General features: G+C 47.5%; 1 long non-coding RNA gene across 2 annotated transcripts in view; it reads left to right on the top strand.

The window, feature by feature from the left end:
• Positions 1–12,207: 12,207 nt before the first annotated feature.
• The window catches only part of LOC147014500 (uncharacterized), a 106,659-nt gene continuing 95,034 nt past the window's right edge, over positions 12,208–23,832 (top strand). For both annotated transcript variants that reach the window (XR_015050448.1, XR_015050449.1), the window contains exon 1: positions 12,208–12,325. This is a non-coding gene — a long non-coding RNA (uncharacterized LOC147014500). The remainder of the gene's footprint in view (positions 12,326–23,832) is intronic.

Consider the following 23,832-nt stretch of genomic DNA (forward strand, 5'->3'; position numbering starts at 1 on the left):
GGGAGAGTAACATCAATTGAGAGCCTAATATTTTGTTGTTCTGTTTGCAGTTGACATCTGAGCAGGTAGCTCATGCTGCTGGAATCCCAGGTTCAAATCCCATAGACCGTATTTTGTCCTTCGTCCACTAATATTCTGTTAATACATGTAAAAATACATTGATCTTTTACAAAATCCTCCTCCTGCATGTGATAGATGTCCGAACTTCACCACGAGCCTAAGGTCATGGTAGAAAATGAGAATAAAACTTGAATTTTTTAAAAGCAAAAAAAACCGTTGTGATGTTTATCTGACAGGGAATGTTGATCTGAAAAGTATTTGCCTTTTCTCCATTTTCGAATTTTATTATTTGTGGTTATTGCATCAACGTCGTTATCATAATCATGGATTAGTTAAATGGTAAAGGTGAGAACCCTTACACGAGGCCATTGACAGACTTTCAATCGGCTTCACTCATTGACGGTGAAATAACTAATTGCAAATGTAATTGGGAGAAAGGAAGAGTTCCTCTCGGATATAAATGTAGCCTGATGTACCTAATATTTTGGGGATTAATAAAACATCTGTGAATATTCAAAGTCGAAATTGTGGCCCAGTCATTCGGGAAGTTAAGACTGTGACAAAGGGATGCGGTGGAACGAGGCCCCTGCTTCAGACCAGTGACCATGATGAGCGAGAGTTAAATAGAAGGTTGTGGATAAGGGAACCTTACACTTAGTAGTCATGAGCTACTACTTTAAAATACTGGAAGAACTAGAACGGCACTCGGTAGAGCGCATACCTATGCCAGGATGAACAGTTTACGATTTGCATCCCCTGATAGGCCCGTTCCTGGATCCCGACCATAACCAACATCAAATCGGCCTGTTCTTGTCACATTACCAACTCATCCACCTAGTTTGAAATATCGTACTATATATAGTTTTGGGCTCCATCAATCAATGGTGAAGAATCACTTTAAAATCCGAGTATCTGGATTTGGATGTTCACAAAAATCAAATGAATTCCTCCTCGTCACACAAGCAAACTCTCCACAAAATTTCATCCGAATCCTTCCACAACGTTTTGAGATATCCTGTTAATAGACAGACAAGGGTGAAAACATTGCCTCCATCTACCTTCGGTGGCAGAGGTGACAAAGTGTCATGGACAGATACAAGTATTAGTGCGATGAGGATGAAAAAAGGTGAACAATGGAGCACAGGCGAACATAAAGATTTGGGTTGGGGAGAATAACAAGAAATATTTGTGGTGACTCTCACCAAGCTATTCCGAGGTGTGTGTGTGTGTGTGTGTGTGTGTGTGTGTGTGTGTGTGTGTGTGTGTGTGTGTGTGTGTGTGTGTGTGTGTGTGTGTGTGTGTGTGTGTTTTGTTATGTCAGCTTTCTTCTTGGGACTATAGTGTGCAGTAATTGGTCTTTATTTTGATTTCTTCCAGTGAAGTAATCTGAATTCCATTTGAATTCTATGAGAGGCAAGGATACTCTCACGTCAGATGTGAGAGTTTTACAAATGCAACTTGTTCATTTGGAAAACTAATCAGCTGAAAAGTAGAAAATAATCCTCCTCCCATTTCCTCCTGATCCTGCTCCTCCTTCACCTGCAAAGCAATACAAACAACCAATCTTCATTAAATTTTGAAATGTTCTCAAGATTTGTTTTTACGAAAGAGAAAATGTCATTATAGAACTGCTTGACAGAACATATTTGGTGACGGAGGTTATATTTTCACCACTCTCCCCCCCCCCCCACGCATTTGTCTGTGAGCAGGATATTCAGACGAAATTTGGTGGACAGGTTGGGTGTGTGCCAAAGATGAATTACTTCGATTTTGGTGAAGATCTGGATCCGGATTTGAGAATATTTTTTCATATTTGTTAAGTGATTTTTCGCTATGGAGAGATGGGCCAAAAACGATACATATCATGCTATTTCAAAAAATTGTGATGGATTCGGACGAAACTTGGCAGATCAGTTGGGTAGGTGACAATACCGACCCAATTAGATTTTGTTTCGCAGGTCCAGATGCAGATCCGGCCTATCAGTGGGCTACAAAACATGAACTATCCAGCTTGGCGGAGGTATGTGCTCCACCGAATTCCATTCTAGTTACTGTAGATTTCATTAAATAGTGTGGTTCACAAAAGGTTGCATGAATTTGGTTTCTCAAATCTGTTAGGAGCTGAGTTTGTCTAAAAAGAATGTGTTTGTTGGCTTATAAAGGTCTTTGTTGAATCAAACTAAAATAAGGCATTGTCTGTGGATCTGTATGTCCGTTCCTCATGGAATGGAAAACTGTTTTGCTGACCTCCACCAAATTTTGAATTCATGTTTTGGGTATCCAGCTACATGTCATAGGCATTAAATAAGTCTCCCTCCTCAATGTGTGGCGAGATGACTTGAGATCTTCCCTTGTGCACGTGGAACAGTACAAGGCCTGGATTGTACAAGGCCTTGTACACGTGCACCCCAATATGGCCTGAATTGTACAAGGCCTTGTACACGTGCACCCAAAATGGCCTGAATTGTACAAGGCCTTGTACACGTGCACCCAAAATGGCCTGGATTGTCAGGTCAGGCCAGATCAGATTGTTGACTTGCTACAAGTACCATGTAGACTTGTACTAACCTGTTTCATGGTTGGGTCGTCGATGACAAAACTGACTCCACCAGATTTCCTGGTGAGGAGGGTGTATGGGTATGGACACCCAGGAGGAATAAAAACAAAACCTGTCACAAAGAGTGGAGGAGCTCCAAGTAAGCCAACAGCCATACATATCTGGTGCACAAATGTGTCAATGGACACCCTCCTGCATTTGGCTTTGCCATTCCAAGGAGGTTTGTGGTAGCATTTGTACTCTGGCCATGGTAAAAGACTTAATTTTGAAACATACATGAAAAACACAAAATCAAACCCAGAAGAACCCGCTCCGTGGGAGTACCCCCTGTGCCACTGCCCTTCACAGGGCAGTTCACTGGATGATGGAACTGGGGCAAAGTCTTGGGGGTTTCCATTCTTTGATGATAGGGGGGAAACCATGGGGAAACCCTGCTGGGTCGGGTTGTGGTGGTGTGTGTCGGCGTGGTGCTGAGGTGTTATCCATCAGACGGCGGTTTCTTCGGGTATAACCTGAGGGGTCCCTTCGGGTGGGTGCATGGAATATCCTCACTCTAAGAGAGGATGATCACCTGTCCCTGATGTTTTCAGAGCTCCAGCACCTGAACATCAGCATTGCAGCACTTTCTGTGGTTCGGAGAATGGATAGTGGTGAGATCATGGTGTGTGGCAACACGTACTACTGTTTTGGTTGCTTTGATGGCTACCATGCCCAGGAAATTGCTGCAGCTGTGTCCAACAAACTGACTACTCTGGTGATTGAGGTAACACCGGGCAATGGGCATACTATGGGACTGAGGATTTGTCACTCTCTGGTTGTCATTTCCCTTGTCTCTGTATATACCCTGACTGAGGCACGTGATTTCACTGAAAAGGAGACATTCTATGCCATGCTTGAGTTGGTGGTTGATTCGTGCCCCAGGCAAGATACTCTTCTCGTCTTGGAGGATTTCAATGCATCGACTGACAATGATAGTGATGCTCATGAGATGTGTTTGTCCTCATGGGTCTGGAACCAGGAACCCGAATAGCACTAATTTCCTTAACTTTGTAAGATGTCGTGGACTGAGGATGGCTGATTCATGATTCCAGTGCACACAGCCACATCACTAGCAAAGGAGATTGATCATGTTCTCGTTGATGGTTGTTCGAGGTTACTCCAGAACTGTTGGGTCTACATGAGTGCTCGGTTCCTAGGTACTGATTACAGGCTTGTTGTAGCAACTATGATGCTGTGACTGAAATTCAAGAGAATGTTACCATTCCAGCCTTGGCTGGATGTTTGCATGCTCAAGGATGAAAGGGGAGCTGAGGAGTTTGCAAGCAGGTTGAATGAGGGCCTAAGGCGTCTGAGTGTATCAGGGGATCCTGAAGACTATCAACCTTGATGTTGCCGTTGAGTGCTTGGAACCCACCATCAAGTGAGTGGGAACATTGACCAGTGTCACAGAGCCAGGCTTGATAGTAGAACTGAGCTATTCAGGGAAATGATGCATTAAGCAGTACGTTCACTGACGGCAGACAAGGAGGCCTGTGTGCGAGGAATCTGTGAAAGGGTAAAGCATCACCTGTGGTCAGGTGAGTCTTGTCCTGCTTACAGAGGAATCAGTGCATTGCATTCCTCCAAGCCTGTCCCTCGATGTTTTGCAGTTGGAACAGAGGGTGGTGAGTCCTTGACAGAGGAGCCAGAAGTGAAGGACTGCTGGGCCGGTTACTTTGAGTAGCTGTACCAGGCTGATCCACCAGCTGTTGAGTTGGATGTCAGGGATGTTATTATCCCTATTGCTGTTCCTCCAATCAACTGTGAACTGCCCTCATTTGTGGAAAAACAGGCTGCAGTGAACCAGTTGAAAGGGGACAAAGCTTCTGGGATCTGTGGCATCCATGCTGAACTTCTCAAGGAAGGTGGAAATGCTGCACTCATGTTGTTGCATGCAGTTCTGTTCTCTGTTTGAAGCACAGGCCATCATCCCAACTGACTGGAAGAGGGGCTTTGTTGTCCCTCTTTGGATAGGAAAGGGTGATCGCTCGGACTGAAACAACTACCGAGGGGTGACACTGCTCTCAGTGCCGGGCAAGGTATTTGCTCAGATAATTATTGAAAGGATTCACCACCATCTGCTTTAGCATCAGCGCCCAAAGCCATCTACCTTTACACCAAAGAAGTCAATGACTGACTGCATCTATGCTCTTTAGGTCCTCACCAAATGCAGGTGAGAGTTTCAACAGGGGCTGCTGGCAGCTTATGTTGTGTCTATAAAGCCTTCATTTCAGTGAATTGGAATGCCCAATGGAGGATACTTGGTCTTTGTGGGATGCCACCAAAGCTGATACATCTGATGTGTGAACTATACTCTGGAACTGAGAGTGCTGTAAGGTGTGGTTGTTTCATTTTTGACTTATTTCCAGTTGTTACTGGAGTTTGTCAGGGGTGTGTACTGTGTACTGCTCCACATACTTTTCTGAGCTTCTATGGACTGGATTTTGGGGAGGATGTCAAAGAGATCTAGCTGAGGTGTATTGGTTGGGAGTATCAACGTCTTTGACCATGATTTTGCAGATGATGCAGTCATCTTTGCAGAGAATCTGGACATCCTTATGGGGGCCCTTAAGGCACTGAATGGGGAGTTAGAGCCACTGGGATCATGGGTCTCCTGGGTCAAGACTAAGATCCAAGCTTTCAATGAAACTTTGCATGCTGCTATCTTGTCTGTACCTGTCTGAGGTGAGGATGTTGAGGTCACAGAGAGATTCACTTACCTTGGCAATGATATTCAGGTCAGGGGTCAGGTATGGGAGCATGTGCCAGAACAGCGCTTCGCTGCGTCCACTTTCCGCCGGTACTCCAGGGGCCTCCGTCTGGCCATCCCCCAGGCAGATGCCAGGCCCATCCCCATCTCCTTGAGATGATGGTCAACCTGCTGCAACCACGAGACACGTGGTCGGCCCACTGGCCTCCTCCACTCATGAGACTCCCTCGCTGAGAGAATCTGGTAAGCAGGATCAGCGTCAGGAAAACGAGCCACATGTCCATACAGCCGCAACTGACGCTCACGGACTATGCAGGTAACAAATCTCATCCGAGTCTCTCTCAGCAACCGCTCGTTGGATACAAAATCCGACCAGCGATAGCCAAGGATTCTCCGAAGAGACCTGGTACCAAAGGAATTAAGTCTCCGTCTCAGATCCTTGGTCAGAGTCCAAGTCTCGTACCCATAGAGCAAGACTGGAAGTACCAAGGACCTGAAGACTCGGACTTTCGTCCTCCCGCACAGGTACCGGCAGCGCCACACCCCATGATCCAGTGAATCCATGACTCGCCAGGCCCGACCCAGACGTCTATTGACCTCTGACTCGCAGCCAGCAGAGACATGAATATCACTGCCAAGGTAAGTGAATCTCTCCACGACCTCAACATCCTCACCACAAACAGACACAGACAGGACAGCAGCATCCAAGATGTCACCGAAAGCCTGGATCTTAGTTTTGACCCAAGAAACCCGTAATCCCAGCGGCTCCGACTCCTCATTCAGCACCTCGAGGGCCCCCAAGAGGATGTCTAAAGTCTCCGCAAAGATGACTGCATCATCTGCAAAATCAAGGTCCGAGATCTTGACATTCCCAAATGATGCACCGCAACTTGATCTCTCCGACATCCTCCCTAAAATCCAGTCCATACACGTGCTGAAAAGTGTGGGGGCAAGTACACATCCCTGACGAACTCCAGTAACAACTGGAAATAAGTCAGAGGTGTTACCACCACACTTCACAGCACTCTCAGTACCAGAGTAGAATTCAGACATCAGATCGATCAGTTTTGGTGGCACCCCACGAAGACCAAGAATCATCCAGAGGACATCCCGATTCACTGAATCGAACGCTTTACAGAGATCAACATAGGCTGCAAGCAGCCCCTGCCGAAACTCTCGTCTGCGTTCGGTGAGGACACGAAGTGCAAGGATACGGTCAATCGTTGACCTCTTTGGTGTAAAGCCTGACTGCTCCGAACGCTGGTGCTCAAGCAGATGGTGGCGAACCCTATCAAGAATTATCCGAGCAAAGACCTTGCCCGGCACTGAGAGCAGCGTCACCCCTCGGTAGTTGTTGCAGTCTTGGCGATCACCCTTCCCTTTCCAGAGAGGGACAACAAGGCACCTCTTCCAGTCAGTTGGGATGATGCCTGTGTTCCAGGCAGAGCACAAAACTGCATGCAACGACACGAGTGCAGCATTTCCACCAGCCTTGAGAAGTTCGGCATGGATGCCACAGATCCCTGGAGCTTTGCCCTATTTCAACTGGTTCACCGCAGCCCGTGTTTCCACAAGCGAAGGTGGACCACAGTTGATTTGAGGGTCAGCAACAGGGATTGTAACACCCTTGACGTCCAACTCGACAGCTGGGGGATCAGCCTGGTACAACCGCTCAAAGTCACCGGCCCAGCGGGCCTTCACTTCAGACTCCTCTGTCAAGAGCCGACCACGCTCTGCTCGAACTGCAGTGCTCCGAGGGATGGGCTTGGATGAACGTAATGCGCGAATTCCCCTGTAAGCGGGACGAGAATCACCTGTCCACAGGTGATGCTCTACCCCTTCACAGATTCCTAGCACATATGCCTCCTTGTCCACCCTCAGTGCACGTACAGTTTTACGCCTCAGCTCCCTGAACAGCTCAGCTCTGCCATTCAGCCTGGCCCTGCGACTCTGGTCAATGGTAACCAGTGTCCCTCGAGAGACAAAATTCTTCTTTGCCCTGCGGTGAGTTCCAAGACATCCACCGGCAACATCAAGGACGGTGGTCTTGAAGGCGCTCCACAACTCTTCAGGACCCCCCAAAGCACCCAGACCCCCCAAGTGTCCACTCAGCCTGTTCGCAAACTCCTCAGCTACTCTCTCATCCCTGAGCTTGGCAACATCCAGCCTAGGCTGGAATGGTACCATTCTCCAGGATTTAAGGTGCAGCTTTAGAGTTGCTACAACAAGCCTGTGGTCAGTATTGAGGAACTGAGCACTCCGGTGGACCCTGCAGTTCTGGATCAGCCTCCAACGACCGTCAATGAGGACATGGTCAATCTCCTTTGCCACACCGCCAGCGTTGGAATACCAAGTCCAGCGATGAGCTTGTGGGCGCTGAAACCATGAACCAGCCACCATAAGTCCATGACTTCTTGCAAAGTCAAGGAACTTAGTGCTATTCTGGTTCATAGTTCCTTACCCATGGGGACCAACACACACCTCATAACCATCCCTATCAGTTCCAGTCGATGCATTGAAATCCCCCAAGACTAGAAGTGTATCTCGTCTGGGGCACTGATCAACCACAAACTCGAGTGTGGCGTAGAATGCATCCTTCACGGTGAGATCACTCGCCTCAGTCGGAGCATAAACAGAGACCAGGGAAATGACACCGAAGGAGTGACGAATCCTTAATCTCATAATACGCTCGTTGACCGGTGTTACCTCAATTACCATTGGGGTCAGCTTATTGGACACAGCTACAGCAACTCCTTGGGTATGGTAACCATCAGAGCAACCAGACCAATAGTAGGTGTAACCACCCACCATTATCTTGCCGCAATCCGGTCTCCGAACCTCAGAGAGAGCTGCAATCCCGATGTCCAAACGCTTGAGCTCAGATGATAACAGAGACAGGTGATCATCCTCTCTTAGGGATAGGACATTCCAGGCACCCACCTGAAGGGACCGCCTCAGGTTAACCCAAGGAGACCGCCGTCTGGTGGACGACACCTCAGCACCACTCCGACACACTCTCCCGCAATCTGACCCAGGGATGTTACCCCGTGGTTTCCCTCCGATCAAAGATTGGGGGTCCCGAAGGCTTTGCCCCAATCCCGTCATCCGGTGAGCTGCCCTGCGAAGGGAAGCTGGACAGGAGGTACTCCCACGGAGTGGGTTTTCAGATTTTTTTGCGTTTTTGCGTTTTGCGGAATGAAGGGTTTTACGGTGGCCGGAGTGCAAATCCTGCCACCAACCTCCTAATAAGAAGTGACCCAACTGCAGGAGGACGTCTGCAGACACAGTTGGGCACTAGATATGGATGGCCGTTGGCTCACAAGGAGCTCCTCCGCCCTTTGACAGGTTTTGTTTTTAATCCTGCTGGGTGTCCATATCCAAACACCCCCCTCACCACAAAACCTGGTGGGGGAGACGGTTTAGTCGCCGACAACCCGACCATGGAACAGGTTAGTGCAGGTTTACATGGTACCTGTAGCAGGTCACAGATCGAACCTGACCTGACTGTCTACAGGAGTTACTGTGTAATTCAATGCATTGGGTTTGATAGTTAGCACCCCCTGTCAATCCGTTGGGAGAATAGAGACATCAGCATGTGATGACGTGTACTGTGACAGCCGTCATCACAGGGCGTGTGTGTTTTACTGCCCTGGCGTACAAGGTGTGCTACGTACACCAGCGTTCTGTAAATCATGCCAAATTCTCCCATTCCCCTTTATTGTTTAAAGCCCCACAAAGTCTTTGTTTGTCTGTTTAGCTGTATGGACATCTACCCTGTCATATAATTTTTTACATCTTCCCCTGTACTGCATTTAGATTTCCTCATCCCCATTTATTCCCCTGCACCCAAAATGACTGGCAAATGAACCAAGACATATGATCCAGCCTCCTGAAATGATTGCTCCATTCACTGGCTTTGTGCAATGAACATTGGTGGACATTTGGGGTTCGTCCCAGGAGCATGGGGTTCGAAGGGATTCCCCCCATGTTAAGTGTGGAGATCTGTTCATGACGACAGCCAGAAGGACCAAATGACTGAATATCCAGCCGGGCGGCACAATGTGTGGGGCTGCGGGGGAACTCTCCATTGGCTGGCATGGGGCCAGCTCGTGGGGTCCGCCTTGGGCCAATGGCCGGTCCCAAGCTGCCTCGGGGGATCTGACATGTCTCTTTGGCCCCGCTTGCCCCAAGGGATATAAAGCTGCGCTTGACGTGCTAATTCCCTCTCTCAGTTGTCGCCCCCGAGCTACCTTGGCCATGCTTGAATCTATCTCTCTCTCTCTCTCTCTCTCTCTCTCTCTCTCTCTCTCTCTCTCTCTCTCTCTCTCTCTCTCTCTCTCTCTCTCTCTCTGTCTCTCTGTCTCTCTGTCTCTGTGTCTCTCTGTCTCTCTGTCTCTCTGTGTGTCTGTCTCTCTGTCTCTCTGTCTGTCTGTCTGTCTGTCTCTCTCTCTGTCTGTCTATCTGTCTCTGTCTCTCTCTGTCTGTCTCTCTCTCTCTCTCTCTCTCTCTGTCTCTCTCTCTCTCTCTCTCTCTCTCTCTCTCTCTCTCTCTCTCTCTCTCTCTCTCATCGCCCATGAGATACCTTGGCCCTTGATGCCATGCTCTCTTTCTTCTTTTGCCTCGAGGGTCCTGGTCATGGCACATGCTCGTTCTCTCTCTGCCTGGGTTGTCACACTCGTTTCTTCCCTGGTCCTGGACATGTTGGTTTGTGCTCTCAATGGAGCTGGTGGACCCTCGGTGGTGGAGGACATTGTCAGGGCCATTTCAGAGAGCAGTACCAAGTTGGGGAGGGAACCAGTCCCAAACTGTCTCCCCGTGTGTGTGTGTGTGTTGTCTGATGGGTACCCTAATTTTGTTAACTGGTATGTAAGGCATTGTTTTAGTCTGCAAACAGCACATTTGCTTTCCCTTTTTACAAATACACACCTTGATTACACTCTTTTTATTGCATTTCCCCTTTCCCTGCCCCGGTTTACCATTGATGCCATTAAAGCCATTAAGACTCCCTCCCTCCTTCCCGTACGCCTCATCACTCATCTACTATACTAAAAAAAATAGAATATCTTTGTATGTGTGTGTGTTTGTTTGTTTGTTTGTTTGTTCGTCCTTAATAGGCGGCCGAACCGTTGGATGGAATGAGATGAAACTTGGCATGAGTGATCCTTGGGACATGAGAACGGACATGGGGTGGTCAAGGTCAAAGGTCACGGGGTCAAGGTCACCGGGTAACTTCAATTTCTCAATTTCATCCGATCGAGACGGGACCAACGCCATTCGACAGACAATCAAAATTAAATGACACAGTTCATTGATGACATTCACTTCCGACTTCCGGTTTTCGAGTTTTGACGTCATAAATTGACTAAAACGTCAATTTTTCATGTTTGTTTGTCCTTTATAGACGGCCAAACCGTTGGATAGAATGAGATGAAACTTGGCATATGTGATCCTTGGGAACGGACATAAGGGGATCAAGGTCAAGGTCAAGGTCAAAGGTCACGGGGTCAAGGTCACCGGATAACGTCAATTTCTCAATTTCATCCGATCGAGATGGGACCAACGCCATTCAACAGATAACTGTACCCGCTGTAAGGAAGTGCAAGAGTGAAAATTGGGTGTTTGGGTTAATTAAAACACCCCTTATGAAGCTAATTAACGGCCTTTTTTAATTATGTATTTTTTTTATCAGATGATCCTCGGCAACCTCGCTCTATAAGGGGGTCTTTAGGCGTATCCTCGGTAACATCGTTGGGGTCTGAAGCCACCATATTTTTTGGCCTGCTCAACCATGCCCTGACTTGGAACAGGCCACAACGATTTCTTAAAAATAAAGTAGTTTTTTTCACTTTCCTCACTCATATTTTCGAATGCCTGTTCATCATGGCGACACAATTCGGTCAGATTTGACATTTCAGGTATCTCCGGGAGGTGTATGTATAAATATGACGGTTCAGTGATTGCAACTGGCTCACTGAAAATGTGAAATTTTATTTTCCACGAAGTTTCCCCTTTTTGTACGTTCTTCCATTATACGATCTGTTACTTTGACATTGATACATATAAATACAAAAAAACCGACGTCACATCGACCGAGCTGCTCGATGGCGGGCAGTCCCTTGGGTGGTGCCTTGCCAGCTGAAAATGTTCTGCAATTTCTTTTTTTCGACGACATCGCTTTATTAATTTTTTGTGCGACGTGTTTTCATCATCTGCCCATCACTTCGACATTCATACATAAAACAAGGACAAATGTGTCCAACAGCCGCGTCATCAAGGTTTTGTCTTCACCGAAGAAGAAGAAGAAGAAGGAGAAGAAGGAGAAGAAGAAGAAGAAGAAGAAGAGGAAGAAGAAGAAGAGGAAGAGAAGAAGAAGAGGAATAAGGAGAGGAAGAAGAAGAAGAAGAAGAAGAAGAAGAGGAAGAGAAGAAGAAGAGGAATAAGGAGAGGAAGAGAAGAAGAAGAAGAAGAAGAAGAAGAGGAAGAGAAGAAGAAGAAGAAGAAGAAGAAGAAGAAGAAGAGGAAGAGAAGAAGAAGAGGAATAAGGAGAGGAAGAGAAGAAGAAGAAGAAGAAGAGGAAGAGAAGAAGAAGAAGAAGAAGAAGAAGAAGAGGAAGAGAAGAAGAAGAGGAATAAGGAGAGGAAGAGAAGAAGAAGAAGAAGAAGAAGAAGAGGAAGAGAAGAAGAAGAAGAGGAAGAGAAGAAGAAGAGGAATAAGGAGAGGAAGAAGAAGAAGAAGAAGAAGAAGAGGAAGAGAAGAAGAAGAAGAAGAAGAAGAAGAGGAAGAAGAAGAGGAAGAGAAGAAGAAGAGGAATAAGGAGAGGAAGAAGAAGAAGAATAATAATAAGAAGAAGAACAACGCGTAGCTCTCTTGGAGCCAGCGTTCACAACGCGACGTAAAAAGAAAAAGCTCCATCGACGTTGTAGTTCGGAGTTCCTTCATGTTGGTTTGAGCTGTGAAAAGTGTGTGCCGCCATTTTGTGGTCGTTTTGAATTGTTATCTCTTTGAATTACATTTTGTTATTTATTTGCTTGATTTCCATATTTAAAGAACTCTATTTAAAAGGTAAGCCTTTGTGGTTCTTTTTGTGTGATTTATGCATAGGAACTTCACACGGAACTTGGAACAGGCTGTGTTTGGCCTCACCCAGTGTTTCAACAACCTCAGCGGGAAACCAACCATTATCTTTTAAATGTGAAAAAAACAAATTTAACTGATGCTTTAATGGAGTCGGGTACACCTGGAACATATGACGTCAATAATTAATGCTCGGGTAACGCATTACCTTGGTATCCTCGGATAACACACTACCTTGGTATCCTCGGGTAACACACTACCTTGGTATCCTCGGGTAACACACTACCTTGGTATCCTCGGGTAACACACTACCTTGGTATTCTCGGGTAACAGATTACCTTGGTATCCTCCGGTAACACACTACCTTGGTATCCTCGGGTAACACATTACCTTGGTATCCTCGGGTAACACACTACCTTGGTATCCTCGAGTAACACACTACCTTGGTATCCTCAGGTAACACACTACCTTGGTATCCTCGGGTAACAGATTACCTTGGTATCCCCGGGTAACACACTACCTTGGTATCCTCGGGTAACACATTTACTTGGTATCCTCAGGTAACACACTACCTTGGTATCCTCGGGTAACACATTACGTTGGTATCCTCCGGTAACACACTACCTTGGTATCCTCGGGTAACACACTACCTTGGTATCCTCGGATAACACACTACCTTGGTATCCTCGGGTAACACACTACCTTGGTATCCTCGGGTAACACATTACCTTTGTATCCTCGGGTAACACACTACCTTGGTATCCTTGGGTAACACGCTACCTTGGTATCCTCGGGTAACACGCTACCTTGGTATCCTCGGGTAACACACTACCTTGGTATCCTCGGATAACACACTACCTTGGTATCCTCGGGTAACACACTACCTTGGTATCCTCGGGTAACACTACCTTGGTATCCTCGGGTAACACATTACCTTGGTATCCTCGGGTAACACACTACCTTGGTATCCTCGGGTAACACACTACCTTGGTATCCTCGGGTAACACATTACCTTGTTATCCTCGGGTAACACACTACCTTGGTATCCTCGGGTAACACACTACCTTGGTATCCTCGGGTAACACATTACCTTGGTATCCTCGGGTAACACACTACCTTGGTATCCTCGGGTAACACAGTACCTTGGTATCCTCGGGTAACACACTACCTTGGTATCCTCGGGTAACACACTACCTTGGTATCCTCGGGTAACACACTACCTTGGTATCCTCGGGTAACACACTACCTTGGTATCCTCGGGTAACACATTACCTTGGTATCCTCGGGTAACACAGTACCTTGGTATCCTCGGGTAACACACTAGCTTGGTATCCTCGGGTAACACACTATCTTGGTATCCTCGGGTAACACACTACCTTGGTATCCTCGGGTAACACACTACCTTGGTATCCTCGGGTAACACACTACCTTGGTATCCTCGGGTAACACATTACCTTGGTATCCTCGGGTAACACACTATCTTGGTATCCTCGGGTAACACACTACCTTGGTATCCTCGGGTAACACACTATCTTGGTATCCTCGGGTAACACACTACCTTGGTATCCTCGGGTAACACATTACCTTGGTATCCTCGGGTAACACACTACTTTAGTATCCTCGGGTAACACATTACCTTGGTATCCTCGGGTAACACATTACCTTGGTATCCTCGGGTAACACATTACCTTGCTATCCTCGGGTAACACATTACCTTGGTATCCTCGGATAACACACTACCTTGGTATCCTCGGGTAACACATTACCTTGGTATCCTCGGGTAACACACTACCTTGCGAAGGCGAGGATGGAGGTACAGACGTTTCCAAAGCAGTTCGTTATCTTTATATGAACCGGGTTTGCTCTCAGGATTGTAAGGAGTTTCTCTTTGTGATTTTCAAAGCTGATATCACATAATTTCCAAGCCGTATTCCGCATTAAATTGTTTTCCAAAATTGGAACCAATTTTTTTTTTACCCGTCACATGACGATTGGCAGCTGTTTTTAAATAATATTTCTGCATATCTTGAAAGGTCTGTAATTCAACGGTGTTTTTTTAATCATTTGTTAAAATTCCCACAAAACAAGGGTTAAAGCTACACAAGTTTTTTGGGTTGCATACAATACGCACTGTACTTAGTAAACACGCCGACTCCAATCTGCCGATTCCAGTAAAATTGACGGTGTGTGTGTGTGTGTGTGTGTGTGTGTGTGTGTGTGTGTGTGTGTGTGTGTGTGTGTGTGTGTGTGTGTGTGTGTGTGTGTGTGTGTGTGTGTGTGTGTGTGTGTGTGTGTGTGTGTGTGTGTGTGTGTGTGTGTGTGTGTGTGTGTGTGTGTGTGTGTGTGTGTGTGTGGTTGAGGGGTCACAATTCATGGAACAAGCTGTAAAGTTTTGTGCCGAGGGCTCTCTACAGATCGTCACTGAGCACCAGACAGTTTCCAACTGAAGTTCGTTTGTAATAATATTCCCAGGGATGGTTTTTAGCTCACCAGTAAAGTAGTTCCTGGGATCTTATGGGATGGTGTGTCTTGCGTCTGGCCGTCCGCCCACAAAAATTTTCAACTTCTCAGAAACTGCACGTATGATTTCAATGAAATTTGACCACAATCTTCATCACCCGTGAAGGCATTAAAAAAGGGGGTCTGAAGGGGTCTACAGAGGGAGTTTATGGGGGGGGAGGTCCCCCCAACCCCCAAGGAGGTATTTGCTTTCTTTTCAAAAACGATACACACAATTCTGATGAAACTTCACGACAACCTTCATCACCCATGACGTACCAAAGTTTGTTCATGACATTCGCAAAATCGGCCTCTAAGGGGTTTTAAGGGGGGTTTCCCACCAAAATATGTATTTGCTTTCTTCTAAAAAACTACACACGCAATTCCAATGAAATTTAACCACCATCTTTACCACCCGTGATGTACTAAAATTTGTTCATGACATGAATGGAGTTATCCTCCCCTCTTCCTGTCCAAGCTGAAGTTCCTCAAGGCATTGTTCTGGGCCCTGTTCTTTTTCTGGTTTTCATCAATGATCTCTCTGACTCTCTGGAAAATCCTCTTTATCTCTTTACTGATGACTCCCCCTCTGCCATACCATCTGACATCTCTCAGATTGGCAAGCAGCAGCCTCTTCACTCTACGCAAATCTGGATAAAATCACAAGCTGGTCCAACACATGGAACATGTCTTTCAATCCTGACAAATCTCACACTATCACTATGTCTCTCCAAAAGGACCATCTTAACCCCCCCCCCCCCACCTAATCTACTTTTTCAATAATCCTCTTGAAGACGACCTTTCATTCAAGCTTCTGGGTCTCCCTTTCTGCAATGATCTTTCCAGGGAAAGCCACATTTCCAGCTGGCCTCCAAAGCCAGTTGCCGACTGGGCATCCTCCGTCACGCAAAGTCCTTCCTTGGCACACCTGAGCTCCTGACTACATACAAAGCTTTCATCTGCAGCCTAATGGAGTACTGCCTAAACACTCCGTGCCAGATTAATAACCGGAGCGCAGACGTCTAGAAGGGGAGCAAACAAAGGGATGAAGGGAATATGGTGAAATTTTTTTCCCATGGGAGCCCATGCCCAAGGCCCGACATGCTGCGAGACACGAGTGGTGTTTGTGGGATGCTCAGCACGAGTGAAAGCAGCTGTGGGACTGCCGTCTGATGGCTCGTGTGCATGATCGGTGTAAGAGTGGGTGTTGTGAAGCTCGCGAGAGGGACCCGTATGACGTCTGCAGGGATCCCGCATTACGAACGTTGGGGGTGTCAGACTCGGACACATTGGCATTTCCCATGTGAGATCGCCTGAAAGCCAGTGCAAGCATTTTAATCAATTAGCAGGTGACGGGTGCTCTGCCAACCACCTCCGTGGAGGGGGTTCATTCAGTAGAGACTGAGGATGGTGCCCATGTGGTAGCGCGAGTGAACAACCTCCTGGCTCCCTTTCTGGGCAAAGGAGCATTAGGCCAGCTTAATTGGGGGGGGGGGGTGGGTTGTGTCAAAATAAATGTGCCAGTGAGGGCAATGGAAGTGGCTCTCCCTGGGCAAAAGAGCATGAGATAGCATTAGGTTAGTTTGGGGTAGTGAAAGAAGAAATCGGCCCCTTGGGGGCATTAGAAGTGGCCCTCCATGGGGGCCCAGGAACATGAGCTGGGGGGGTAACATGAATGGTAGATGTAAGTATTAGCTGGAAGAATAGGTTTGGGAAGATACATGGACATTAAGCCAGCATGGGGTGCCAGCAATGGGTACCTCCATCCAGGGGCAAAGCAGCACGAGTCTTAGGGGGTTGGCATTGTGAGGACTGCATGGTGGCACCAGGAATGGTTGCCTCCATGGGGGCACCGAAGCACTATCCAGAGGGAGGGCTCGGATAAATGATAGGGTTTGAGAGAGACAGTAGGGACATAGATTTAAATAGGGATATGGCACATATAGTGGGGACGTAGAGAGTTTAGAGCAGGCGTCGGCAACCTAAACCAGGCCGCAGGCCACGTTCGGGCCACCGCGGGCCGCGAGGTGGCCTTGGTATCCTCGGGTAACACACTACCTTGGTATCCTCAGGTAACACATTACCTTGGTATCCTCGGGTAACACATTACCTTGGTATCCTGAAACCTGAAACCCCTCCCAACCTGAAAAAATAACAAACACACCTAAAATCAATCATAATAAATGTAACTGTAAATGGAACCTTAAGACTTGCAGTAATCACAATGTGAAACAATTAATGTGAAGGCTGGTGATTCTTTGATGCAGACAGAGAGTCAATGTCTGGCTTGATGGAGGAGGAGGCCAGGAGGAGGACGTCTTGAAGATGAGCGTCTGTAAGCTGTGCTCTCGTCTTGTTCTTCGTCAGCTTCATGCGACTGAACAGCTGCGCGCAAGAGTATGTGGACCCGAACAATGAAGCTAAGGCCAAAAAAAAAAAAATGTTGCATTGGCGTAACCCGCCCGACCCTAAAAATTCCGCCGACCCTACGTTTTTTTTTTGTTTTTTTGCTATCGAAAAATTTTGCCGACCCTATTTTATTGCTATTTTTGTTGTTTTGCTATCGTTTTCAAGTATCTTGTTGATTGCGATCGCGATCGCAAAAACCCGGAAGTGTTTCGGACAGAACCTGCCGACAAAAAGGGTGGTACTCGAGCCGGTGGAGATTTTGGGAGGGATTTATGAGGAAAAAAAAAAAAAAAAAAAGATCCCGACCGACCTACCCTATTTTTCAGTGACCCGTTACGCCAATGCAACATTTTTTTTTTTTGGCCTAAGCGCAGTGCCTCCCTAACAAGAGCCGGGAAAGCACGGGAGGCTGAGAGCGAGTGTCTGAACTTCATTGGCGACAAAAGAGCAAACTTTGCGCGGTGGCTCTCTGAGCACTGGAGCTCAATGAGCTCCAGCTGAAGGTCGTCAGCTACATCCACAGAATCCACATCAAAGGGAGCGGAGAATAGCTTGAACTCTTTCTCACAGGCGCGCACATCTTTGAAGCGTCTCTCGAACTCGCCTTGCAGCTCAGACAGGGCAGTGGCGTAGCGACGGCAGGCAGCGGGGGTCGGGCGCAGCTCAGCCAATCGGGCGAAGTGAGTGAATTTATTCTAGTTGAGCTGATGCTCCCACAGGCGAAGTTTGCATTCGAATGCCTTTACGAAGGCGAGGAGGTCAGGTACCAAGACATCTTTACCCTGCAGATTGATGTTCAGCTCGTTTAGATGTCTAGTAATGTCCACCAGGAACCCGAGGTCACACACCCATGCGGGATCCTCGAACTGAAGGACAGGATTGCCCTTCTCCCGCAGGAAAGACGCCAGCTCATCCCTCAGGCTGAAGACTCTCTCCAACATCTTTCCTCGGCTGAGTCAACGGACCTCGCAGAAGTAGATCAGGTCGCTGAACTCTGCCTCAGCGTCAGCCAGGAGATCGCGGAACTGTCTGTGGTTGAGAGCACGGACGCAAACAAAGTTCACCGCCCTGACGACGACAGTCATGACCTCCGTAATGGTCACAGACTTGGCGCACAGAGCCTCCTGGTGCATCAGACAGTGAAAGCGCTTCACATCCTGCTGGTGTCCAAGGCTGCGCAGGTACTTCACAAGAAGCGCCGCAAAGTCTTTCTTGTCCCCGACCATGGCGGGCGCTCCGTCGGTCGTGATGCCGCACATGCGAGAGAGGTCGAGGTCGGCCTCCTTCAGCCAGTCTGTGACTGCCTTGCACACGTCGGCGCCAGTGGTGGTACCGCTGAGTGGGATGAGTCGGATGAACTCCTCAAAGATGACGAAGTAGTCCCTGCCGCCGTGGAAGAAGATGGCAAGCTGTGCCGTGTCCTTGATGTCAGTCGACTCGTCCAAGGCGATGGAGAAGAAGCGAGCGGACTGACACATGTCCTTCAGGGTGCCCCGGACATCGGCGGCCATCTCCTCTATGCGGCGGGTCAAGCTCCTGGCAGACAGGCTGATGGCCGCAAACTCTCTCGACTTGTTAGGACATACGTCCTCAACCATGGCCATCATGCACTCCTTGAGGAATTCACCTTCAGTAAACGGTTTGAGGTTGGTGGCCACAAGGTGGGCAACACGGTAGCTGGCCCGAGTGTTGCTCTGAGCAGCCGCTTGCGTCGAAGAGACGCTCCTCTTCATGAAGGCACGCTGCTTCTCCAGCTGGGCACTCAGACGCCCGAACTCTGCCTTCTTCTTGTCGTCAGGCAACGCAGCTTGCTTGGGGTGCACCGAAGTGAAGTGACGCTTCACGTTGCACACCTTCATGAAGGCGACGGTCTCGTGGCAGATGATACACAAAGCCTTTCCCTTGCGCTCGACGATGAAGAGCGCTTCCCATTCCTTTTTGAAGGAGCGGTTCTCATCTAACAGCTTCCTCTTCTTCATAGTGAGGGTACCTTCAACCATCTGAAACAACAATGAAAAAATATTTAAGACCAAGTTAAGCGGACGAGAAGCGAAAATAATTTATTGTGACGTACAGAGACTGTGATGTATGTGGAAGAATCATATGTCCACATATGTTAAATTTGCCGTCGGTTCAGAAAATGTTTCGCGGGCCGCACCTAATGGAAATCCGGACAAGGCGCCGCGGGCCGCACGGGAGGAGCTCGCGGGCCGCAGGTTGCCGACCTCGGGTTTAGAGGGAGTGTTTAAAGGGAACATGCTTTGTGCAAGGGATGACGGTGAGCACGAGCTCATGAGGAAATTTGTTTGTTAGATAATAGAGTGTGTATGAATGGAAATGAGGTGTGTGTGTGTGTGTGTGTGTGTGTGTGTGTGTGTGTGTGTGTGTGTGTGTGTGTGTGTGTGTGTGTGTGTGTGTGTGTGTGTGTGTGTGTGTGTTTGTGTGTTCATTGTTATAATTTTCTATGCCCCCTCTGGTTTCTCTTTGCATTATTTCTGGAAGGGTGGCTGGATCACTGATGCAGTGCTCGCTGTTACCAGTAATCTGGTACTCATTTTACCGACCTCAGAAGGATGACCACTTCATGTGATTTCAACAGCATGATATTTCAATGGCACTATAGACCCTAAGATCTTAAGCCAGCCACCTTAACCCTTAAGCCAACACCAGGCTTTGTATGTGAGTTATCCACTGCCCCTGTCCGCTTGTATTAATATTCAATTTGAGGAACTCAACATCTCTCATCAATGGATATTTCTCGTATTTTTATGAGTCCAATTTGCATCCAGTAATACAACAATTATGGTTAACCAAAATTATGGTGAAGCAAGTAAGACTCTAATTAACTCGGAGGAATGTGCTATTGTGGCTGTGGAAATATTCTCATCAGGTTAATCTTGCACTTATTTGTTGTTTGATAGTTGGTTCATGTTACATTTCATGTGAAGTGCATGTCGTCGAAAAATAATACGAATCATGGCCTTCCATATTGCTGTTTTCACATTTTCTTTGTAGTATCTTGAACAAATTATATTGTTACGGCTGTGGAAATTCGCAAACCACCATTCAGGTCCCGTAGGTGAGATATCTCTTAAGTACATGTGTAGTTAGCCCCAAACCCGTTGTTTAGAGGGAATTAATGTGATTCATTCGGGCTGCGACGCTTTGAGATAGCCGTTTTTCTGTTCTATCTTTATTTTGAACCAACCACGCTCCAACCATCAGACAACAACAACAACGCCAACAGCCACGACCTTTACCTTCACAACTCGCCCCCGCAAACATCGCATCACCGCCATTCCAAAGGGCACCATGGCCATCGGCCACCGCCGGAAACCCTCCACCACCTTCACCTCCCTCCTTCTACGGCCATTCCCGCACCACCTGTGAGCACCGAGCGTCGGGCTGTCCTGGGCTCACACAAGATACGCGCCGAGCCGCGAGTGCAAATAGCGGCCTTTCCGAGGAGAATTCGGATCAGGAATGCTACACACCCACTTCTGATCCGTCCAATTAGGAAGCGCGGGGCGGCTTGGCCCCTCCTCCAGGCGCGTCTGTCTGGAATCGAGATATGCAAATTCTAGGATCAGGGGAGATTCACGCCCCTTTTCCTCTGTCCAATCAGCGAGCGTGGCTCCGCCCTCGAGGAGATCCTGATCCGGAAATTTGCATATTGTTTTCTCCTGCCGGCCTATAAAACGGCGAGCGCGAGGCGAATAAGAAGAGTTGTTGCGAGGCAGTCAAGTCGGGTTGGAGAGTGGAGTCGGGAGGCGAAGGCGTCAAGGTGGTTTTCTGCAGTCGGCTGAGGAGAATTGGGGGAAGAGTCCAAGGAGCTCCGTTCCGAGGCAGGGAAGACGGAGGTCGGCGACGAGGTCGCGGTGGGATCGCTCGTCGCGGGACCCAAGCCAGCCAACCATTCTCCTTCCCCCAGGGCATCAACAATTCCCCCCCCCACCTTACCCCTGTGCTGAGATAGTGCGAAAAGGGGGCCCCGTTCCCACCCCACTCCAAGCGGTGCCAACGAAACCCGCGAAGGAGCACGAAGTCGGGGCACCGCCGCGCAGCCACATTTGCGGCTCATCACGAGGACGCGGGTAGGACCTCCCCCCCCCCCCGGTCTCGCGGGCCTGACCGCTCCTTCAGGTCCCGCGCACACATTGGCCTACGGGCCCGTCTGCCCCCTTGCCTATGAGGGTGGCTTGTTTCCTTTGCTTTTGAATGAATGTGTGTCGGCGCTAGTCTGGTGAAGTAAAACTGTTTAAGTGTTGCCGTGTGTCGGTCTTACTTGGTAGTATCTCGGTGTCATTGGTTCTTTTGTTGCATTTGATATATGTGCATTCTGTTTGGCTGTATATGTGTGCTCTCCGTGTGCCGCGGAATAAATGTGCATAATGTTGAACTGTTTTCCCGTTTCGCTTCGTCTTTTCTTTAATTGAATCTCCATCTTACTTCACGTAACGGGTTCGTCGTGGGCTTAATACGCCCGATAATTATTCGGAACCATCGAGGCCGACGATAACACCGCTCGGTTATCCCGATAGCACGGAACGGATCGCTTAAGCGGCCCGTGTCCGGAGTCGACCTGCGGCGAGGTGCGATCGCCCGGTCTACCATCCGCGTGGGTACTTAGGTAGGTTGAGTTTGGCGAACAACCCTATCCCACGTGGGTGGCTGATTGGCACGATCATGGTGAGGCCGAAAGGCCCACCCGTGACTAGCTCCTGGCGTTAGTCCGAGAGGGTCACGACAGAATTGTCTGTCCGGTGGGCGACGTGCCGCGATTCGAGTCACGTGGCCGTTCGCACGCCGGCGGGCGTGAATTCGCAACAATATTTGAGTTGAATGTCAGTTATTTGCATATCAGAATTTGTGGAAAGCCATCACGTTTTTAAACCCCCTTCTTTTTTTGTAATTATACTCACATATATAAGGGAACTTTGGCCCATCATGCATTGCAATATCATCACAATCTTACTATAATTTTACTGTGCCTATAGAAAGCCTCCATCCCCTTTAAAAATTTTCACCCTTTTCAACCTTTTAGCCTGGAATTAAATTGCATTAAATTAGACTTTTTCCACCTAAATTTAAACATCGTAACCCACAACTTCCACAAATTTCAGAAAATTAATTACAAATAAAGAACTAGAATATCTTGGTTGGATAAGTGGATAAGCTTTCAGCAATTTCAACTTTCTTGCAGAGGGCAGCAGGTTTTCCTCTCAGATTTTTTTGTATTTTGCTCCATACATTTTCTTTTCTATCCTGACAAGTCCCCCAGTCCCTGTTGATGAGAAACATCCCCATAACATGATGCTGCTGCAACCATGCTTCACAGTCGGGATGGTGATTTTTGGGTGATGTGTTGTGTTGGGTTTGCACCAAACGGAACATTTTGCATTTAGGTCAAAAAGTTCCATCTTTGTTTCGCCAGACAACATAACTTTTTGCCACATGGCTTCAGAATCTCTTGAAGTGTTATTTTTTTGCATACCTCAAATGGGACTCAAGGTGGGCTTTTTTAGTAATGGCTTCCTTCTTGCCACCCAAATGTGCAGGCCAGAGTTGTGGAGTGCTTGAGATATTGTTGTCACATGCACACAGTGACCAGTCTTTGCCATAAAGACCTGAAGCTCTTTCAAAGCTTCCATTGGCCTCTCTGATCAGTTTCCTCCTTGCTTAGTCATCCAGTTTGGAGGGACAGCCTGATCTCGGCAGGGTCTTGGTGGTACCATGTGCCTTCCACTTCTTAATGATTGTGTTGACTGTGTTTCAAGGGATATTCAAAGCCATTGAAATATTTGCATACCCATCCCCCAATCTCCCCTTTTCACAACTTTATCCCTCAGGTATTTTGAAAGCTTCTTGGTACTCCTGGTTGAGTCTTTGCTGTGAAATGCACTAGCCAGCAGAGGAAACCTCCAGGAACAGCTGATTTTATTCTGAAATAACCAGAATCACAAGAATTTAACACAGGTGGAGGCCAATTAACTTGGTGTGTGATTTTGAAGGTGATTGGTTACCCCTGAGCGAATTTACAATTGCTATTATAAGTGGGGTGAACATTTATCCAACCAAGATATTCCAGTTTTGTATTTTTGATTAATTTTCTGAAATTTGTATAATTGTTTTTCACTTGGAAGTTGTGGGTTACAATGTGTAAATAAAGATGGAAAAAGTTTGATTTAATGCAATTTAATTCCAGGCGATAAGGCAACAAAAGTTGAAAATTTTGAAAGGGGGTGAAGACTTTCTCTTTGCATTGTATCTACTCATTTGCTCATCATTCGATGTAATCATAATTATCTTACCACCTACTTATATGAACTTCTCATCCACATCCCTTTATATGTTGTGTTGGAAGGACAATATTTCTTTACATTCTGTTTTGGGGAGGGTCAAAACCAGCTCAGTGACATCCACATTGATTAAAATTCCCTCTTGCCCCTAATTATCTGTTAAAAATGTAAATTATAGGTTTTAT

The sequence above is a fragment of the Eptatretus burgeri genome, chromosome 13 (assembly GCF_056783735.1).
Source record: "Eptatretus burgeri isolate ZD-2024b chromosome 13, Ebu_testis_v1, whole genome shotgun sequence".
Classification (NCBI taxonomy): Eukaryota; Metazoa; Chordata; class Myxini; order Myxiniformes; family Myxinidae; genus Eptatretus; species Eptatretus burgeri.